This window comes from Cebus imitator, unplaced genomic scaffold (assembly GCF_001604975.1).
Source record: "Cebus imitator isolate Cc_AM_T3 unplaced genomic scaffold, Cebus_imitator-1.0 Scaffold423, whole genome shotgun sequence".
NCBI lineage: Eukaryota > Metazoa > Chordata > Mammalia > Primates > Cebidae > Cebus > Cebus imitator.
Genome location: NW_016107738.1, coordinates 60,588 through 82,486, shown reverse-complemented (window position 1 = coordinate 82,486; position 21,899 = coordinate 60,588). Strand labels below are relative to the sequence as shown.

Below are 21,899 nucleotides of genomic sequence, written 5' to 3'. Positions count from 1 at the left end.
CTTGTCTGTTTACTCTGCTGATTATTTCTTTTGCTGTGCAGAAGCTTTTTAGTTAAATTAGGTTCCTTTTATTTATTTTGTTTTTGTTGTATTTGATTTTGGGGTCCTAATAAGTATTTGATCCATCTTGAGTTGATTTTTGTACAAAGAGAGATAGGGATCCAGTTTCATTATTGTATGTGTGGCTTTCCAGTTTTCCTAGCACCATTTATTGAATAGGGTGTCCTTTCCCCAATTTATGCTTTTGTATGCTTTGTTGAAGATCAGTTGGCTGTAAGTACTGGGCTTTATTTCTGGGTTCTCTATTCTGTTCCATTGGTCTACATGCCTATTTTTTTTTTTCCATTTGAAAACACAGATAATTTCTTACTATGAAAGTACTATGATTACTTTCACTGTAATAATAGATGACACAAACAAATAGAAACAAATTTGTAGTTTTCCTTGCAGAGATCTTTTACCTTCTTGGTTAACCATATTTCTAAGTAGTTTGGGGTTTTTTTTAGCTACTATAAAGGGGATTGAGTTCTTGATTTGGATCTCATATTAGTTGTTGTTGATGTATAGCAGTGCTACTGATTTGTGTACATTCACTTTGTAAACTGAGATGTTACTGAATTAATTTATCAGATCTAGGAGCTCTTTGGATGAGTCTTTAGGGTTTTCCAGCTATACAATTGTATCATGAATCAATGGGAGTAGTTTGATTTCCTCTTCTCCAATTTGAATGCTCTTTATTTCTTGCTCTTGAGTGATTGCTCTCTAGGACTTCCAGCACTATGTTGAATAAGTGTGGTGACCTTTCTATGCCTAGTTGGTTGAGGGTTTTCATCATAAAACATTGCTGCATATAATCAAATGCTTTCTCTGCACCTATTGAGATTATTATATGTTTTTTTTTAATTATGTTTATATGATGTATCACATTTGTTGACTTGTGTATGTTAAACCACCCCAGCATCCCTGGGGTGAAACCCACTTGATCATGATGCATTATCTTTTTGATATGCCATTGGATTTGGTTAAGTAGTATTTTGTTGAGGATTTTTGCATTTATGTTCATCAGGGATATTGGTCTGTAGTTTTCTTTGGTTGTTATGTATTTTCATGGTTTTGGTGCTAAGCTAATATTGGTTTCACAGGACAATTCAGAGAGGATTCTCTGTTTTTCTTTTGGAATAGTTTCAGTAGAATTGCAACCAATTCTTCTTTGAATGTCTGGTAGAATCCACAGCTGTGTATCCATCTGGCCCTGTACTTGTTTTATGTTGGCATTTTAAAGTTACTGATTCAATAGTACTGCTTGTCATTGGTCTCTTTAGGGTTTCAATTTCTTCCTGATTTAATCTAGTGGGGTTGTATTTTTCCAGGAATTAATCCATTTCCTATAGATTTTTTAGATTATGTGACTAAAGGTGTTCATAATAGTCTCAAATAATCTTACGTATTTCTGTGGAACTGGTTGTAATGTCTCCACTTTTATTTCTAATTGAAGTTATTTGGCTCTTCTTTCTTCTTTCTTTGGTTACTATCACTAATGATCTATAGACTTTGTTCATCTTTTTAAAGAACCAGATTTTTGTTTTATTTTGTGTTTCTTTTTGTTCCAATTATATTTAGTCCTTCTTTGATCTTTTTTCTTCTGCTAGCTTTGAGTTTGGTTTGTTCTTGTTTCTCCAGTTCTTTGACATATAACAATTTGTGCTCTATCAGACTTTTTAATGTAGGCATTTGACACTATGAACTTTCCTCTCAGCACTACTTTTTTCTGTATTCCAGAGGTTTTGATAACTTGTGAAACTATAATTATTCATTTAAAAGGATTTTTAAATTTCCCTCTGGATTTCACTGTTAACCCCTGAATTATTCAAGACCACATAATTTAATTTTATTTATTTGTATAGTTTGAGAGTTTTGCTTGGAGCTGATATCTAGTTGATACCTAGTTTTTTTTTTCTTTTTTACTTATTAACTCTCATTACTTTAAGTTCTGGGGTACATGTGCAGATCGTGAAAGATTGTTACATAGGTATACACATGCCATGGTGGTTTGCTGCATTAATCCCCTAATCACCTACATTAGGTAGTCCTCCTAATGTTATCCCTCCTCAATACTCCCACCCCCTGCTATCCCTCCACTAGACCCCTAACCCCCAACAGGCCCTGATGTGTGATGTTCCCTCCCTGTGTCCATGTGTTCTCATTGTTCAGCAACCACTTATGAGTGAGAACATGAAGTGTTCGGTTTTCTATTCTTGTGTCAGTTTGCTGAGAATGATGGTTTCCAGGTTCATCCATGTCCCTGCCAAGGACATGAACTCATCCTTTTATAGGGTTGCATAGTATTCCATGGTGTATATGTGCAACATTTTCTTTATCCATGGCCATTTGGGTTGGCTCCAAGTCTTTGCTATTGTAAACAGTGCTGCAATGAACATACATGTGTATGTGTCTTTGTAGTAGAACAATTTATAATCCTTTGGGTATATACCCAATAATGGGATTGCTGGGTCAAATGGTGTTTCTACTTCTAGATCCTTAAGGAATTGCTGCACTGTCTGCCACAATGGTTGAACTAATTTACACTCCCACCAACAGTGTAAAAGTGTTCCTATTTCTCCACATCCTCTCCAGTATCTGCTGTTTCCAGACTTTGGTCACCATTCTAACTGGCATGAGATGGTATCTCAATGTGGTTTTGATTTGCATTTCTCTAATGACCAGTGATGATGAGCATTTTTCATATGTTTATTTGCTGTATAAATGTCTTCTTTTGAAAAGTGCCTGTTCATATTCTTTGCCCACATTTTGATGGGGTGATTTGTTTTTTTCTTGTAAATCTGTTTTAGTTCTTTGTAGATTCTGGATATTAGCCCTTTGTCAGATGGGTAGATTGCAAAAATTTTTACCCATTCTTTTGGTTTGAGGTTCACTCTAATGATTATTTCTTTTGTTGTGCAGAAGCTCTTAAGTTTAATTAGATCCCATTTGTCTATTTTGGCTTTTGTTGCCATTGCTTTTTGTGTTTCAGTCACGAAGTCCTTGCCTATGCCTATGCCATAAAGTCCTCCATGGTATTGTCTTGGTTTTCTTCTAGGGTTTTTATGGTGTTAGATCTTATGATTAAGTCTTTAATCCATCTGGAGTTAATTTTTGTATAAGGTATAAGGAAGAGGTCCAACTTCAAATTTCTGCACATGGCTAGCTAGTTTTCCCAACACCGTTTATTAAACAGGGAATCCTTTCCCCATTGCTTGCTTTTGTCAGGTTTGTCAAAGATCAGATGGTTGTAGATGTGTGGCTTTGCCTCCGTGGCCTCTTTTCTGTTCCATTGGTCTATATCTCTGTTTTGGTACCAGTACCAGGCTCTTTTGGTTACTGTAGCCTTGTGGTATAGTTTGATGTCAGGTAGTGTGATGCCTCCAACTTTGTTCTTTTTGCTTAGGATTGTCTTGGCCATGTGGGCTCTTTTTGGTTCCATACGAAGTTTCAGGTGTTTTTTCCCAGTTTCTGAAGAAAGTCAATGGTAGCTTGATGCGGATAGCATTAAATCTATAATTACTTTGGGCAGTATGGCCATTCCATTGTGGTCTGAAATGTACTTGATATAATTTAAATTTTCTTAACTTTATTGAGACTTGTTTTGTGACCTATCGTATTGCCTATCTTGAAGAATGTTCCATTTGCTGATGAAATAACTGTATATTCTGCAGATGGGTGGAATGTTCTGTAAATGTTCTGTAGACATGTGTTAAGTCTGTTTTTTTCTACAGTATAGTTTAAGTCTGTTGTTTCTTTATTAACTTTTTGTCTTGATCTGTTTAGTGCTGTCAGTAGAGTATTATTGTGTTGCTATTTATTTCATTTCTTTGGTCTAGTAGAAATTGTTCTATAAATCTAGGAGGTCAAGTATTAGGTGTATAAAAATTTAAGATTGTAATAGCTTCTTGTTGTATTGATCCTTTTATCATTATATAACAACCTTCATTGTTTTTATTGTTGTTGCTTTAAAGTCTGTTTTATCTGATATAAGAATAGTTACTCCTGCTTACTTTTGGTTTCCATTTGTGTGAAATACCTTTTTTTCATCCCTTTACCTTAAATTTATAAAAATTAATATGTTAGTTGAATTTCTTAAAGACAGAAGATATTTGGTTTGTGGCTGTATTAATTCCACCATTCTGTATCTTTTAAATGGAATATTTAGGCCGTTTATGTTCAATATTAATATTGAGATACGAGATACTGCTCTATTCATCATAATAGTTGTTACATACTGTATTTTTTATTATGTTATTGTTTTATAGACCCTATGAATCTTATGCTTTCAAGAAGATCCATTTTGGTGCATATCAAACTTTTGCTTCAAAATTTAGAGCTCCTTTTTGCATTTCTTGTAGTGATGGCTTGGTAGTGGCAAATTTCCTCAGTATTTGTTAGTTGGAAATAGATCTTATTTCTCCTTCATTCATGAAGGACACAGAGTTAGTTTTTCTGGATACAAAATTTTCAACTGACCATTATTCTGTTTAAGGAGGCTAAAAATAGGGTCCCAATCTCTTCTAGCTTGTAATGTTTCTTCTGAGAAGTGTGCTGTTAGTTTGATAGGCACTTTTTTATACATTACCTGATGCTTTTGTCTCACAGCCCTTAAAATTATTTTCTTCATGTTGACTTTGGAGCCTGATGACTAGATGCCTTGGTGATAATATTTTTGCAATGAATTTCCCAGGAATTCTCTCAGCTCCTTGTATTAGGATATCTAAATCTGTAGCAAGGCCAAGGGAGTTTTCCTCAATTATTTCCTCAAATGAGTTGTCCAAACTTTTAGCCTTCATTTCTCCCTCAGTAACACCAATTAATTTTAGGTTTGACTATTTACATTATCACATATTTCTTGGAGACTTTGCTCATTTCTTTTGATTATTTTTTATCTTGGTATGATTCAAAAGGTTTTTCTTCATGTTCTGAAATTCTTTATTCTGCTTGTTCTAGTCTATTGTTGAAACTTTCAATTGAATTTTATATTGACCTAAGTGTTTATTTCCAGCAGTTCTGATTGTTTTTTGTTTGAATATCTTTGTGAAATTTCTTTTTACTTATATCCTGAACTGTTGTTTTGTTTTGTTTTGTTTTAATTTTTTACGTTGGTTTTTACCTTCCTCTGGTATTTTCCTTGAGTGGTTAAATAATTGACTTCCTAAATTCTTTATCTGGTACTTCAAAGATTTTATCCTGGTTTAGATTCATTGCTGGGGAGCTAATTTGATCTTTTGAAGGTGTTGCAGAACTCTGTTTGTCATATTACTAGAATTACTTTTCTGGTTCCTTCTCATTTGCATAGACTATTTCTTCTAATTGCTCTTGGATTTATTTTTCATTTGACTGTTTTTGTTCATTTCATTTTTTTTCGTTTTAAGGATGTGACTCTAATGTTTATACTTTTTATAGTGTAATTTGGTTCTTGGTGCCTTTAGGTGTGAAACTCTGTATGAGTTCCTTGGTTATAGAGAGAATCTGTATGATGGCTTTCTCAGATGCTGTGTGTAGTAGCTACATACTTGGTATGTGGGCAAGTTCACTATCCTATGGGGTTGGGTTGACCGAGGTCTTTTGAAGATTATTCTATTCTTCTGCTGTATTTATTTTTTATTTATTTAACTTTTCTCCAATATTTTATTTACTGAGTCGATGGTTCAGTCTTTAGGCCAATGAGGGAGGTATCTCTGGGTAGGAACTTGTTGTAGCTAAAGCAGGTGGGTAGATGCAATACCCAATGGTGGAGAGGTTCCAGCCTTAATAAAAGAACTGGGGAATCTCCCAATTAGATGTGCTAGGGTCTTATCAGGGTGAAAGATGAAAGCTACTTCAGCTTTCCTGCAAGGTCAGCAGGAAAGCTATCCACCTCCCAGCCTCACTCCTCTCCAGTGTTTTGGTTATTCAGATGAGACAGGCACCTCTTTTAGTCTGTAGGAATATTGCTGTTCCAACTGGAGAGCAATTGTGACTTTGCCTCCTGTGCAAGTCTGAACCCAGGCAGTGTTCCTCCTGTGGAAACACATTCTCCCTGAAATGATCCAGAAAGGCTCCTATAGATGAACCCAAACCAGCCTCTTGTGGGATAAGTTTCAGTTGTGTCTGTATTGGTGGATGATGGGGCCAAAGAAGACTGCATCCTCCTTCAAGACTGCTCACAAGCATCAAGGCTGCCTGACTGATGGGGTAGAGGTGCGGACTTTTCCTGCTGAGCCCAGCACTGCAATTGTGTCTCTGTTGAAAGAAACTTGTCACCAGCAGAAAGATCTGGGTCTCAAGGACTACCATCAAGACACTTTTGTCCCATGGGGTGTTCCCTTGACATAGTGCTCTCCTGCTTCTCAAAGGAGGAGGAGTTCCTGAGAGCCAGACTATAGTGATTGCTATTGCTTTTCTGGTGTTAGCCACCCAGTGAGGCTGCCACACTCCACTCTGGTGCTGAGGAGTGTCTACAAGGGATCTGGTGATGTGACCTGTCCTCAAGTTTCCCAGCAGCAGGTACTGGGAACAGTTCTGATGAGAGTGGCAAGGGAGTGATATATACTCTGCTAGATTCCTTGGTTGTAGATAGACTTAGTGTGCTGGCTTTCTTAAATGTTGGTTATAATAGCACTATACTTGTCAGGTGGACAGACTCGGGACTTCTCGTTAGCCAGTATGTTGCTAGCAATGATGATGGCTGAGGTTACACATCAGTCTTCTCCTTTCTGGGCACAGTGTTGTTCTACCTAGAGATGCTGCAATGGACTGTGTCAGTTGACTTCCAGCAAGGAGGTGGTTTTTAGAAAAGAGTAGCACTGCAGTAGCAGCAGTGGAATTTGAGCTTGCCCCATGTTACCTAGGGGAGGTATTCTGGTTTCTCGGGCAATGAGCAGGGCCATAAGGTTCCCCAAAATTTATATCCTTCTTCTAAGTTAACAGGGCAAATGAAGAGACACAGCCAGGTGAAGACTGGGTCAGGTAGGCCTGTGCTCTGACTCTCCACATGCAGTGCAAGCAGCAGCCCCTTTGTGGGTCGGGGTGGGGTTCTCCAGTGTCTGAGGTAATGTTCCAGTTGGAATATAACTGTCTCTGCTGCACAGAAGAATTCTCACAGGGAGTGGTGGGGAGTAGCAGGCAGCAGTAAATCTCCCCCAGATTCCATGCTGTTGGCAAGGCTGGTCTCACTTCCACAGTGCTCTGCTAACAAGGCCAGGCTAAGTTCTCACAGACTGGACTAAGAACTCAGAGTTGCCCCAGCTTATAAGCTTTCCTCATGGAGATAGCAACTGTGGTTTGTAGTCCACATCCTTCCCCATTCACTCACAAGGCCAGGATAACTCCAGTGCTCATGTCTGCAGCACACATCCCACTCACACCCTGGGTTCTGGAAAAGGGAGTTCATCTCTTTGAGAATATATTACAAATTTCAGCTGGGAGCATCTTTCAACCTCTGACCCCCACTCAAGCTGGCTGGCTAACTTCACCAAGTTTCCTTGTGAGTTAAAAAAAGAAATGGTTTCCCTTGGATCATGCTGGAGATTGGAAATACCTACACGGCACTTCCTGCCACTGCCTCTGCTTTTGTATTTCATGCCACTCCCTAAATCAGTTTCAGCTTTGGGTAGGGTTAAGGCCTTCCCACATGGTCTGGATTTTCAGCTCCCCCAAGTGGGGATGTTTTTCCTGAAGGCAGTATTCCCCCCTCTCCCTCTCTAGGGACTTAAGTGTTTCACCTGTCTTACAATGTAGTCTACAGTTTTCCATTCCTTCAGAGGGTCTGCAGATTCAGTTTTCTGTTAAGTTTCTGTGTTGCTGCTTGGAAAAAAAGTTCACAGTGTGAATCTCTAAACACTATTTTGTTCTTCCAAGAGGAGAGGCATGCTAACACTACCTCTAATCTGCCATATGGAAGAAAACAAAAACAAAACACTGTTTTTATAGAACAAAGACAGACTGGATTTTGATATCTACAGGTATTATTCAAGTTCAGTCAAGAAATGGAAGCCTCTCTAGCTACTTAGAACAAGTGGATTATATAGGGAAATGATAACTTTAATATTTCCCTGTTAGAAAATCTGATAAGCTAAGATCAGCGGTTCTGTAGGAATTGGAAAAACAATATTTGCACAGCACCTTCCATTTTTCTCAGTTGCATATAATTTCAAAGTGGTCCTAGTAGAACCCTTAAAATTATGGGTACAATCTCTCATTGGCCAGTAGCTGAAACTTAGGTCCTTGCCTCAGGTAATAATGGCCTTCAGGGAATAATGGCTTTTTCTATTTTCTCAATATTTTGTAAATACCTCTCCTTGATTAGGATTAACTACAGTCCTACTAGCAAGAACCAATGGGTGATAAATCATGAATATTTATATTCTTGTAGTAAATGATACTAAATATCAAGAAATAATATCTGGCAACTGAATAAAAGAGAGTGCAGACTCTGAAAACAGTTGGAACATTTTGTTAAGTCTAATTAAGTATCTAAGTAAAGGGACTAATTACTAAAGTTACAATAATCATCCTTTTAAAAAGGTTATTTTTCTAATGGGAAATATCACACTCATGAGGTTTAAAATAAACCAAGTTACCATTCTTTATAGTATTCATAAATTTGCTTATTAAAGGGTATAAACATAAAACATATTTATATTTGCTTTCATTTTTAAAAAGTCTATTAGGAGAGGTATAAAAATTAGTAACAATGGTTACTTGCTTTGTTTGAAGAATTGGAAGGATTAGGGGCAGAACAATTGGGGGAATGTATATGAGTGAAATTTTCACTATGCGTTCCTTTATAATTAAAACAAAATTAAACTTTGTCATTGTGGATGCATTTCTCATTCAAACAATATTTTTAAAAGAATGACTACTTCAGCTTTTGTAATTTTTTTCTGACACAAATATTCACAAGTGCCTGGCTGTAAAATAAATTATTAGAAATGAAATTGAGCCTGAGGCAGCATCAGCAACATCTGAGAGGTTGTTAGAAATGCAAAATATTACCTACACCCAGACCTACTAAATCCAAATTTCCAGAGTTGAGACTCAGGAGTCTATAGTCAACTAGTACTACAGGTAATACTTGTGCTTGCTAATTGAGAGAAACCACTTTCATACATTATGGGCAATCCCTCTTTAAGACAAGTAACAAAACTTTGGAATTTTACCAAGCCCATAACTAAAAAAAAAAAAAAAGTATCATAGTGCCATTTTATCTTTTATTTGTACTATTTTATCTATGTCTAACAGCATGAACTTACTTGTACTTCATATAAATGGTATTGCACATTATGCATTTATATCTGACTTATTTTGTTCAACAAAATGTTTGTGAGAATCATCTATATTGTGTCATTGTAGATTATTGATTTTCATTTATCTAAGCCAGATATGCATTCATGTGAATATACCAACATCTATTTGTCAGTTCAACTGATGAATGGTTTTAAGGTACTTTGAAGTTTGGTGATATTATAAATAATGTAGCTGGGCACATCCTGTTATGTGTATTTTGGGAAATACATGAATACAATTCTTTTGGGTCTATATCTTAAACTGTTGTTGAGTCATTCAGTATGCATTCATCCAACTGTCATGCATATTGCCAAATATTTTAAAGTGTTTGTACCAGTTTACTCTCACATCAGCAGTGCATAAGGTTTGGTAATTGCTCTACATTCCTGACAACATTTGGTGTGTCAGACTTTTTAATTTTAGCCATCTCTGTGATGTGTACTGGTGTCTCATTGTAAGCTTAATTGCATTTACCCTATGACTAATAAAGTTGAGCACCTTTTTTATGTTTGATTTTAATATTATTTTTAATGAAGTGTTCTTTCTCCAGGGGAAGCCCATATCCAATGACTGGCTAATATGCAGTACACAAACACATAGCTTCATTATCTCGAATTGGGAACAACTCTGAAGGGATATTTTAGCTCAGCTTCTCTCCTTGAGATTAAATAAGACCTGCATTGCAATTGTTTACCAGTTCAATTTCTACTTCTGACCAATCCTGATTCTCTCAGTCTCTCGCAGTTGGCCCTTAAAGCACTTCACAAAAATCTCCCTACACAAAATTTTTATCACAGAGTTTCCAAGGAATTCTGACCTGTTGTCAGTTTATGCCTAAGAATTTAAAAATATTTTTAGTTTTTTGAGCAGTATCACTGTCAGCTGCCAATAAAGATCAAGTCACTAGTGCTAGTGAAGTTATGATAGCACCAAGAAAGTTGCAGCAGTGGAATTGTTCAAACTGTCACTGGGGTCAGCTAAATTAAATACTGAGAGATGAGAATATATTAGTATAATTGTATCTTCTCATTTTTTGTGTGTAGTTTCGAAGTGAACATAGTACTTTTGAATTGGGTGGTCGATGCTGGTTAATGCATTGGTGAAAGCCAGGGGAAGATCTGAGAGAGATTGCTCATCAGACTAAGGAGTATGTAAATTAGAGACCCACCTTAGAATCATATTTAAAACACAAACACACACAAAATAACTCTTCTTTCCTGCACCTAGAGGGCAAAAAAGTTAAGTATTTTGATCAGGTTTGTAAGTCAGTGCAGGTAAAATATAATGCTAGATCAGAGCGCACCTATCAGTATAGAAATATGCACTTCTGTCACATGATATACTTACTCATACTTGATCCACTAGCAAAATTTTTCTTTCTCTTCCCATGACCTTATGCTATGTTGACCTAGAGGTCTTAGTTCCAAAAGGAAGAATGCTTTCACCAGGAGATAATACAATGATTCCTAAACGGCCACTTTGGATTTCTTACACATCTGAACCAATGGCAAAGAAGGGAGTTACGGTGCAGACTGGGGTAATTAATCTTAAATACCAAGGAGAAATTGAACTGCTACTTCATAATGAATATTTTTAAAAAATTATGTTTCAAATACAGGTAATTCCTTAGAGTTTTTCTTACTATTACTACGGCCTATGATTAAGGTCAATGGAAAAATCCAACAACTCCAGGCATGACTACTTAGAGCACATAACTTTCAGGAATACTAGTTTGGATTGTTCCACCAGATAAAGAACCACAGCCAGCTATGGTACTTGCTAAAGGCAAAGGGAATAAAGCATAGGTAGAAGAAGGTTATTAAAAATACCAGCTATGACCACATGACCAGCTATAGAAATAAGAACTCTACTTGCCTTGAGTACTCTCTTATTTTGTTATGTATGTGTTTATTCATGTGTGTGTATATATGTATATGCAAATATATTTAATTTTTCTTCTATTTTCTTATGACATAAGTTGTCTTGAATTAATATCAATGTATTTGAGTACTGTCAATTCTGTCAATTTACATCATAGTATTTAATTTATGGGATGTTAAGATGAAGTACAAACTTCACTCGAGGACTTTTCTGGGGAAGTGTTAGTGTGTTTTTAGTTGTACAAAGAATAGTTGTATAATGTTAGGCAGAATTATGACCTAGTTATTGTCTTCATTTGGAGATTAAGTATCATTTAAGGAGATGCTATACAGCACTAAATTGACAGTGTTTGGATGTTGATGGTTAATTTTATAATTTTGGATCATCTCATTTATTCTCCTTTAAAAAACTTCTTTCCTGCCTTCATTTGGATTAATAAAATATTTTATTCATTTATTGATTTTTATACATACTATATGTTAATTCAGTTTATTGGTTACTGCTCTGATATGAATATGTGCCCCACAATTCATGTACTGGAAACTGAATCCCTAGTGCAACAGTGTTAGGAGGTGAGGCAAAAGGCAGGTGTGTAGGTCAGAGGGCTTTGCCCATATGAAGGGATTAATGCCATTATAAAAAGGTCTTGCAAGAGTGGGTTTGCCTTCTGCTTTCCCCCCAGGTGAGGACTCAGAATTCATCTCCTCTCTTGCTCTTTCACCTTCTGCTATGTGAGGTCACAGCAAAAAGTTCCTCATCATGTGCTGGAAGCTTGGACCTCCCAGCCTCTAGAAATGTAAAAATCAATTACTCTTTTGATGAATTACTCAGTCTTAGGTATTCCGCTATAGAAGCACAAAATAAACTAAGACAGTTAACTTTCAACAACAGCCGTGCCATATGACAGTCTAAGGCAAAGCAATACATTTAGCACTTCTCTGAGAGTGCTAGAACTTTGGAACTTTTAATCTCCTTTTATTCTGTCCCCATTTGCATTAATCCTGTCATGGATTTGCTAACTATAATTTCAGTTTCAACATACATCAAGCTGTTATTTGTACAAACCATGTGGTATTTACCCACATAGTTACATTTTCTAATTTTACCTACACTGCTGTCTTTTCATTTTTCTGGGATCATTTTTCTTTTGCCTTAACAACTTCATTAGTTTTTATTTTGGTGCAGGCCTATTTGCAACAAATTACTTATTTTCAAAAGCAAACATCTTTATTTCATCTTCATATTAAAAGGTAAAGACATATTGATATATCAACATTGTATTTTCACTGAGCATGGATTTCTAAGCTGGCAGTTATGTTCATTCAGCCCTGTAAAGATTAAAAGATTCCTTCTGGATTTGATCATTATTTTGTGTGTGAGACAGCCTTCAGTTTCATCATTACTTCTTTGAAGATAATATGTCTTTATTCTCTGGATGACTAGACATATTTTTTGACTTTCAGTTGTCTTACTGTGATATTATTAGGTATGGCTTTCTTTTTATCTTTGGTGATGTTTGCAGTACTTTTTGTACCTGTATCTTGATTTCTCCCTTCAGTGTTTCAAAACTATTAATCATTATCTCTTCAGGAGTTGACTCACTCTCATTCTTTTTCCTACTCTTATGCAGCTTCCATTGTGTCTATATGAAATTTAAGATTTTGCTTTGATTTTTTTTGTATTTTTATCTGTTTATTCTTTTCCTGCTACTATCTGCCAATGACTTATATTACCTTTTCTTGATTCTTTCTTCTCTGAGTCTAATTTGCTATTAAATTCATATTGAGAGGTTTTTTTAGTTCTATAGTTTCCATTTGATATGTTACATTTCAGTTCTCATGAAATATAAAATCTTGGCTGGGCGTGGTGAGTCACGCCTGTAACCCAGCACTTTGGGAGACTGAGGTGGGCAGATCGCCTGAGGTCAGGAGTTCGAAACCAGACTGGCCAACATGGCAAAACCCTGTCTCTGCTAAAAATATATATAAAAAAAAAATTGCTTAGCACAGTGGCTGGCACCTGTAATCACAGCTACATGGGAGTCTGAGGCAGGGAGAATCACATGAACCTGGGAGGCGGAGGTTGCAGTGAGCTAAGATCTTGCCATTGCACTCCAGCCTAGGCAACAGAGCGAGACTCCATCATTAAAAAACAAAAACAAAAACGTGTATGTGTGTGTATGTGTGTATATATGTTTGTAAAATCTTGTAATCTCTTTTCTTCAACATATTAAACACATTTTATAGTACATACATGTAAACCTCATTTTCACCTGCATTTTATTTATCTGTGTATTGTTCTTGTCTCAATGTAAATCTTATAATTTATTATTGGATGCTAAATATTATCTAATAAAATTTTAAATGCTTTATGTTATCTTCATACGCTGTGTATAGACATTATAGTGTTGGGGAAGATTTTGCTAAATCAGGCCTTAGAGTTTTGCTATATTAGGCATTAGAGTTGGAGAAGATAAATGTATTGTGATATTTGAGTTGATTTAGAACTAAGTTTCAGTCTTTTGTGAAAGCAAGTCTAGCACTAACTTGTCATTACTTCTGTAGTATAGTGCTTGAGGAAACCCAACTGAACACTTGGTTTTACTAAAGTAACTGGCACCTTCTTATATGTGCCTTAAAAATAGAAATTCTTCATCTCATGATAATGAAATAGTCCAAAGCTCTGTTTTGAACCTCTGTTTCAACATTTTATCAGCTGCCTATAAATAAGTGAATGCCTCAAAAGAAAAATCTACTCTATGTGTCAAGATCACTTCCCTATGCTTCCTTTCTTTCATAATTTCGGCCACTCAGCCTAAATGTCTTGAGTTCTCCAATTCCATCTTTTATCCCTCTAGCTCCAGGAAACTACAAAAGCCACTGTCTCGCTTCCATGCAATTAGCCATTGCTTTCTGATTAGGTTCTGCCTTTGAATCAGGAAATATCTATAGGAGATAGATATACTTAGATTTCACATTGTATACCTGTATCAAAATATCACATGTAGCCCTTAAATGTAAAAAACTATCATGTATCCATAAATACTAAAAATTTAAAGAAAATTTTAAAATAAAAGCATAAAAAAGAAAATACCTCCAGGAGGAAAGCATAGCACAGTGCAAGGTTTGCCACAATCTTGTTTACTTTTCTTTAGTTTCTTTGGTCAGTTTAATGTTAGCTTGACTTTTCTAAAATCCTTTAAAAGGGATAATTTTTGGTTGTTTCTGGACTTTCTCTAGTATTTGCTCTTGATGGATAGTTTACCCCATGTATGTTTGTAGATAATAACCAGATGGAGCTTTACATTACTGCTGCCAAGTGTTTAATTCTGTTGCTGCTGAACTTTTGCATCAAAGAACTCTGTCTTCTTTCCATTTTTTTCTGTCAGCACTGCTTTAATTTGAGCTGCACTTGATAAATTTGAAACATATTGGCATCTTAGACTCATACCTTCCTCCTAGAGACCCTAAAAAGGAAGTATTATAATTTTTTAAACATTTTTTATTATTTTGCTGTATTTGGATAACTTTCAGTAAGCAAAGGAGAATACCAATTCAAACACCCCTTATCCTAGAAATCTAAATTGCACTTTTTAAGGAGATTCAGATAGTTATCTTTGAAGGTAGTACTCTTATTGATGTACTCTATGTGAAAAAAAAAGAAATTCATAATACTTATTTTTGGTTAGGTTGAAATAATGACATGAAGATATCTAATACATCTCATCTATTAAGTATTACTGTTTTCAGAATCTGTGAAAACAATCATGGACACATTTTGCCAAAAACTATCATGTGTGGTCGTTAATATTGAGTGTCAATTTGATTGTATTGAAAGATGCAAAGTACTGTTCCTGGGTATGTCTGTGAGGGTGTTGCCAAAGGAAATTAACATTTGAGTCAGTGGACTGAGAGAGGCAGACTCACCCTCCATCTGCGTAGACAACGTCTAAACAGCTACCAGCATAGCTAGGATAAAGCAGGCAGGAGAAGATGGAAGAGTAGACTGGCTGAGTCTTCCAGCCTTCATCTTTCTCATGTGCTGGATGCTTCCTGCCCTCAAACATCAGACTCCAATTTCTTCAGCTTTTGGACCCTTGGACTTAGAGCAGTGGTTTACCAGGGGGCTCTCTGGCCTTTGGTCACAGACTGAAGCTGGCACTGCCAGCTTTCCTACTTTTGAGGTTTTGGGACTCAGACTGTTCCACCACTGGATTCCTTGTTCCTCAACTTGCAGATGGTCTATCATGGGACTCTACCTTGTGATCGTGTGAGTCAATTATCTTTAATAAACTCCTTCTCATATATACATATCATATATATATACATATTATATATATATATATATATATATATATATATATATATATATATATATATATGTTCTGTCCCTGTAGAGAACCCTGACTAAAACAATGTGGAAAACATGTACATATACAAACATTTACATTAAGTATGTTTGGTATGATATGTTCTAGGTGGAAATACAGCAAGGTAGTGGTTTTTAGCATAGAAGTTTGACTTCAGAAATATCTCATTCAAACATTATTATATCAGCATTGTAAGTTTGATTTATGTATTCTCCTTAATCTTAAATTTCATAATCTATAAGGATAATTTCCATAATTATTAATTGATATAATGTATATAAGAGGCTTACCATAATTTAAATGTCGTAATCTCATTATCAAATTTAAATCTCAACAATGTATTTGCCCAACATTATTATCATAAAATACTTGCAGGAGGCTAATCTAATTAACTCTTATCATGAGGTGGAAATGATGAAGAGAAAGAATAGTGTGATTTTTTCTGAATTTTCTCAAGTATATTCTAGCTGTGAAAATAAGAATTGAAAGAGGAATCTAATTAGGACAGGATATGCCAATATTACATACATGGGGCTCACTGCAGGTTTGAAGAACTGTTCAATATGATTGTCATGGAGCCTGTGTTATGAAAATGGTAGAAGCTGAGACTGGGCAAGAAATTGAGTCATATCATGAAAAGCCTCATAGATAATTCTAAGGCTTTAGGACTTTATCCCATACTGGTTGATGGGAAGAGATATTAAGCAGTTAGAGTGATTACATTTGTATTTTAAAACGAGTATCTTGGCACAATTCAAATTATCAAGTTTGTGGACATCACATACAGCTTGTATTCCTCACTAGTGATAGAGCATGTTTCTAAATATTATTGTTTGGAAGCATATAATAGGCTTGATTGTACTCAAATCTTTAATTAGTTGCATTTACATTCTAAGAGTTACTGGAAATAATAACTAATCACATCTGAGAATTATATTACAATTCCAAAGTAAAAATCAATTAGTTTACTCAATAGTCACTGGATGTTTTGGTGACATTTGACACAGATATTCAATAATATAGCCAGTTCTTTGATAACTATGATTTATTCCAAAGTCTTCATAATCTTGTTTGGCATTCAACTGTTGCTCTGTTTTTATTATCACAATCTAAGAAAGGCTTGTAATTAAATTGTGAAAGTTAAAAAATTGCTTGAATGTAATTCTTGGTGAAGTTTTATTACTATTATTGTCTCTAAGAAATAATATATAGTCAAGTAATTTTTAAATAACTTATTTTTTAATTGAGGAATAAAAATTGCACATATTTATTGAGTATAATATTTTGAAATATGTACACAGTGTGAAATGGCTAAATAAGGCTAATTAACATATGCATTGCCTCATAAGCTTAGCATTTTTCGTATGGTGAGAACACTTAAAATCTACCCCCTTAGCAGTTTTCTAAAATACAACATGTTATTAATAACCATAGACACCACGCTATATAGGTCTGTTGAATTTTTTTCTCCTACATAAAATTTTGTGTCCTTTGGCCAATACCTCCCCAAACCCATCCCATCCCTTCAATCCCTGTTAATCATCATTCTTTATTTATTTTTTAAATTGTACTTTAGATTCTGGGGTACATGTGCAGATCATCAGGATTGTTGCATAGGTACATACATGGCAAGGTAGTTTGCTGCCTTCATCCCCCCGTCACCTACATCTGGTATTTTTCCCCTCGTTATCCCTCCACACTCCCCCAGCCCTCCCCTAGTTCCCCGCCAACTGACTGCAGCATGTGATACTCCCATTCCTGTGTCCATGTGTTCTAATTGTTTAATACCAGCCTATGAGTGATAACATGCATTGTTTGGTTTTCTGTTCTTGTGTGAGTTTACTGAGAATGATGGTTTCCAGATTCATCCATAACCTTTTGAAGGACACGAACTCATTACTTTTTATGGCTGCATAGTATTCCATGGTGTATATGTGCCACATTTTCTTTATCCAGTCTATTGTTGATGGACATTTGGGTTGGTTCCAGGTCTTTGCTATTGTAAACAGTGCTGCAATGAACATTCGTGTGCACGTGTCCTTATAGTAGAACGATTTATAATCCTTTGGATATATACCCAGTAATGGGATTGCTAGGTCAAATGGTATTTTTATTTCTAGGTCCTTGAGGAATTGCCACAGTGTCTTCCACAATGGTTGCACTAATTTGCACTCCCACCAACAGTGTAAAAGTGTTCCTATTTCTCCACATCCTCTCCAACATCTGTTGTCTCCAAATTTTTTAATGATTGCCATTCTATCTGTTGTGAAATGGTATCGCAATGTAGTTTTGATTTGCATTTCTTTAATGACCAGTGATGATGAACATATTAGCCCTCTGTCAGATGGGTAGATTGCAAAATGTTTTTTCCATTCTATTGGTTGCCAGTTCACTCTGATTGTTTCCTTTGCAGTACAGAAGCTCTGGAGTTTATTTCGATCCCGTTTGTCTATTATGGCTTTTGTTGCCTGCTTTTGGTGTTTTAGTCATGAAGTCCTTGACTATGCCTATGTCTTGAATGGTTTTGCCTAGATTTTCTTCTAGGTTTTTTATGGTGCTAGGTCTTATATTTAAGTCTTTAATCCATCTGGAGTTAATTTTAATGTAAGGTGTCAGGAAGGGGTCCAGTTTCTGCTTTCTGCACATGGCCAGCCTGTTTTCCCAACAACATTTATTAAACAGGTAATCCTGTGCTCGCTTTGGCAGCACATACACTAAAATTGGAATGATACAGAGAAGATTAGCATGGCCCCTGTGCAAGGATGACATGCAAATTCATGAAGCATTCCATAAACAAACAAACAAACAAATAAACAGGGAATCCTTCCACCATTGCTTGTTTTTGTCAGATTTGTCAATCAGATGATTGCAGATGTGTGGTGTTGCTTCTGAGGCCTCTGTTCTGTTCCATTCATCTATGTCTCTGTTTTGGTACCAGTACTATGCTGTTTTGATTACTGTAGCCTTGTAGTATTGTGTGAAGTCAGGCATTATGATGCCCCCAGCTTTGTACTTTTCACTTAGGATTGTTTTGGCTATGTGGGCTCTCTTTTGGTTCCTTATGAAGTTTGAAGTGGTTTTTTCCAGTTCTGTGAAGGTCATTGGTAGCTTGATGGGGATAGCATTGAATCTATAAATTACTTTGGGCATTATGGCCATTGTCACAATATTGATTCTTCCTACACATGAGCATGGAATGTTTTTCCATCTGTTTGTTTACTCTCTTATTTCTTTGAGCAGTGGTTTGTAGTTCTCCTTAAAGAGGTCCTTTGCATTCTTTGTTGGTTGTATTCCTAGGTATTTTATTCTCTTTGTAGCAATTGTAAATGGGAGTTCGCTCATGATTTGGCTGTTTGTCTGTTATTGGTGTATAGAAATGCTTGTGATTTCTGCACATTGATTTTTTATCCTGAGACTTTGCTGAAGTTGCTTAACAATTTCAGGAGATTTTGAGCTGAGACAATGAGGTCTTCTAGATAGATATACAATCATGTCATCTGCAAATAGAGACAATTTGACTTCCTCCTTTCCTAATTGAATACCCTTTGTTTCTTTTTCATGCCTAATTGCTCTGGCTAGAACTTCCAATACTATATTGAATAGGAGTGGAGAGAGAGGACATCCTTGTCTAGTGTCAGATTTCAAAGGGAATGCTTCCAGTTTTTGCCCATTCAGTATGATATTGGCTGTTGTTTTGTCATAAATAGCTTTTATTATTTTGTGATACGTTCCATCGATACCTAGTTTATTGAGGACTTTTAGCATAAAGAGCTGTTGAATTTGGTCAAAGGCCTTCTCTGCATCTGTTGAGATTATCATGTGGATTTTATCTTTGGTTCTGTTTATGTGCTGGAGTATGTTTATAGACTTGTGTATGTTGAACCAAACTTGCATCCCCGGGAGGAAGCCTACTTGATCATGATGAATAAGTTGTTTGATTTGCTGTTGCATTCTGTTTGCCAGTATTTTATTGAAGATTTTTGCATCTATGTTAATCATGGATATTGGCCTGAAGTTTTCTTTTCTTGTTGAGTCTCTGCCTGGTTTTGGTATTAGGATGATGGTCTCATAAAATGAGTTGGGGAGAATTCCCTCTTTTTGTATGGTTGAGAATAGCTTCAGAAGGAATGGTACCAGCTTCTCTTTGTATGTCTGGTAGAATTTGGCTGTAAACCCGTCTGGACCTGTGCTTTTTTAGCTTGGTAGGGTATTAATTGCTGCCTCAGCTTCAGACCTTGTTATTGGTCCATTCAGGGTTTCAGCTTCTTCCTGGTTTAGTCTTGGGAGAGTCCAAGTGTCCAGGAATTTATCCATTTCTTCCAGATTTAATGGTCTGTGTGCATAGAGTTGTTTGTAGTAATCTCTGATGGTAGTTTGTATTTCTGTGGGATTGGTGGTGATGTCCCCTTTATCATATTTTAATTTATCTATTTTATTCTTCTCTCTTTTCTTTTTTATTAATCTGGCTAGTGGTCTGTCAATTTTGTTGATCTTTTTGAAAAAACAACTCCTGGATAAATTAATTTTTGAAGGGTTTTTGTATCTATCTCTATCTCCTTCAGTTCTGCTCTGACCTTAGTTATTTCTTGTCTTCTGCTAGCTTTTGAGTTTTTCTGATCTTTCTAACTCTTTCAATTTTTATGATAGTATGTCAATTTTAGACCTTTCCTTGCTCCTCATGTGGGCATTTATTGCTATGAATTTCCCTCTAGACACTGCTTTAAATGTGTCTCAGAGATTATGGTATGTTGTGTCTTCATTCTCATTGGTTTCAAAGAACATCTTTATTTCTGCCTTCATTTCATTGTTTATCCAGTCGACATTCAGGAGCCAGTTGTTCATTTTCCATGAAGTTGTGCAGTTTTGAGTTAGTTTCTTAATCCCAAATTCTAATTTGATTGCCCTGTAGTCTGAGAGACTGTTTGTTATGATTTCCATTCTTTTGCCTTTGCTGAGGAATGATTTCTTCCAATTATGTGGTCAGTTTTAGAGTAAGTGTGATGTAGTGCTGAGAAGAATGTATATTTCATGGATTTGGGGTTGAGAGTTCTATAAATGTTTATTAAGTTTGCTTGGTCCAGATATGCATTCAAGTCCTTGTTTTCCTTGTTGATTTTCTGTCTCATTGATTTCTCTAATATTGACAGTGGAGTGTTAAAGTCTCCCACTGTTATTGTGTGGGAGTCTGTCTCTTTGTAGGTTTTTAAGAATTTGCTTTATGTATCTGGGTGCTCCTGTATTGGGTGCATATATATTTAGTATAGTTAGCTCTTCTTATTGTGTCAATCCTTTTACCAATATGTAATGCCCTTCTTTGTCTCTCTTGACTTTTGTTGCTTTAAAGTCCATTTTATCAGAGACTAGGATTGCCACCTCTTTTTTTTCCTCTCTCTCTCCATTTGCTTGGTAAATCTTCTTCTGTCCCTTTATTTTGAGTCTATGTGTGTCTTTGTGCATAAGATGGGTCTCCTGAATACAGCACACCGATGGTGCTTGGCTTTTTATCCAATTTGCCAGTCTGGGTCTTTTGATTCTACCATTTAGTCTGTTTATGTTTAATGTTAATACTGTTATTTGTGAATTTGATCTTGCCATTTTATTACTGGCTGGTTGTTTTGCCTGTTAGTTGACACAGTTTTTCATTGAGTCATTGGTCTTTACCATTTGGTATGTTTTTGCAGTGGCTGGTACTGGTTGTTCCTTTCCTTGTTTAATGCTTCCTTCAGGAGCTCTTGTAAGGCCAGCCTGGTGGTGATGAAATCTCTCAGCAATTGCTTGTCCACAAAGGATTTTATTTTATTTCTCCATCACTTAGAAAGCTTAATTTGGCTGGATATGAAATTCTGAGTTGAAAATTCTTTTCTTTAAGGATGTTGAATATTGGCCCCACTCTCTTCTGGCTTGTAGGGTTTCTGCAGAGAGATCCACTGTTATCTGATGTGCTTCCTTTTGTGGGTGACCTGGCCTTTCTCTCTGGCTGCCTTTGAATTTTTTCCTTTGTTTCAACCCTGGTGAATCTGATGATTATATGCCTTGGGATTGCTCTTCTAGAGGAATATCATTGTGGTGTTCTCCGTATTTTCTGTATTTAAATGTTGGCCTGCCTTGCTAGGTTGGGGAAGTTCTCCTGGATAATATCCTGAAGAGTATTTTCCAGCTTGGATACATTCTCCCCATCATCTTCTGGTACACCAGTCGAGTGTAGATTAGGTCTTTTCACATAATTCCATATTTCTTGAAAGTTTTGTTCATTTCTTTTCATTCTTTGTTCTCTTTTCTTACCTTCTTGTTTTATCTCATTGAGTTGATCTTCAATCTCTGATATCCTTTCTTC

General features: G+C 36.0%; 1 non-coding gene across 1 annotated transcript; it reads left to right on the top strand.

Annotated features, from left to right (window-relative positions):
- Window positions 1–18,255: 18,255 nt before the first annotated feature.
- Window positions 18,256–18,362, top strand: LOC119468400. Its single transcript, XR_005197075.1, has one exon. It is a non-coding gene; the product is annotated as a U6 spliceosomal RNA (small nuclear RNA).
- Window positions 18,363–21,899: the final 3,537 nt, after the last annotated feature.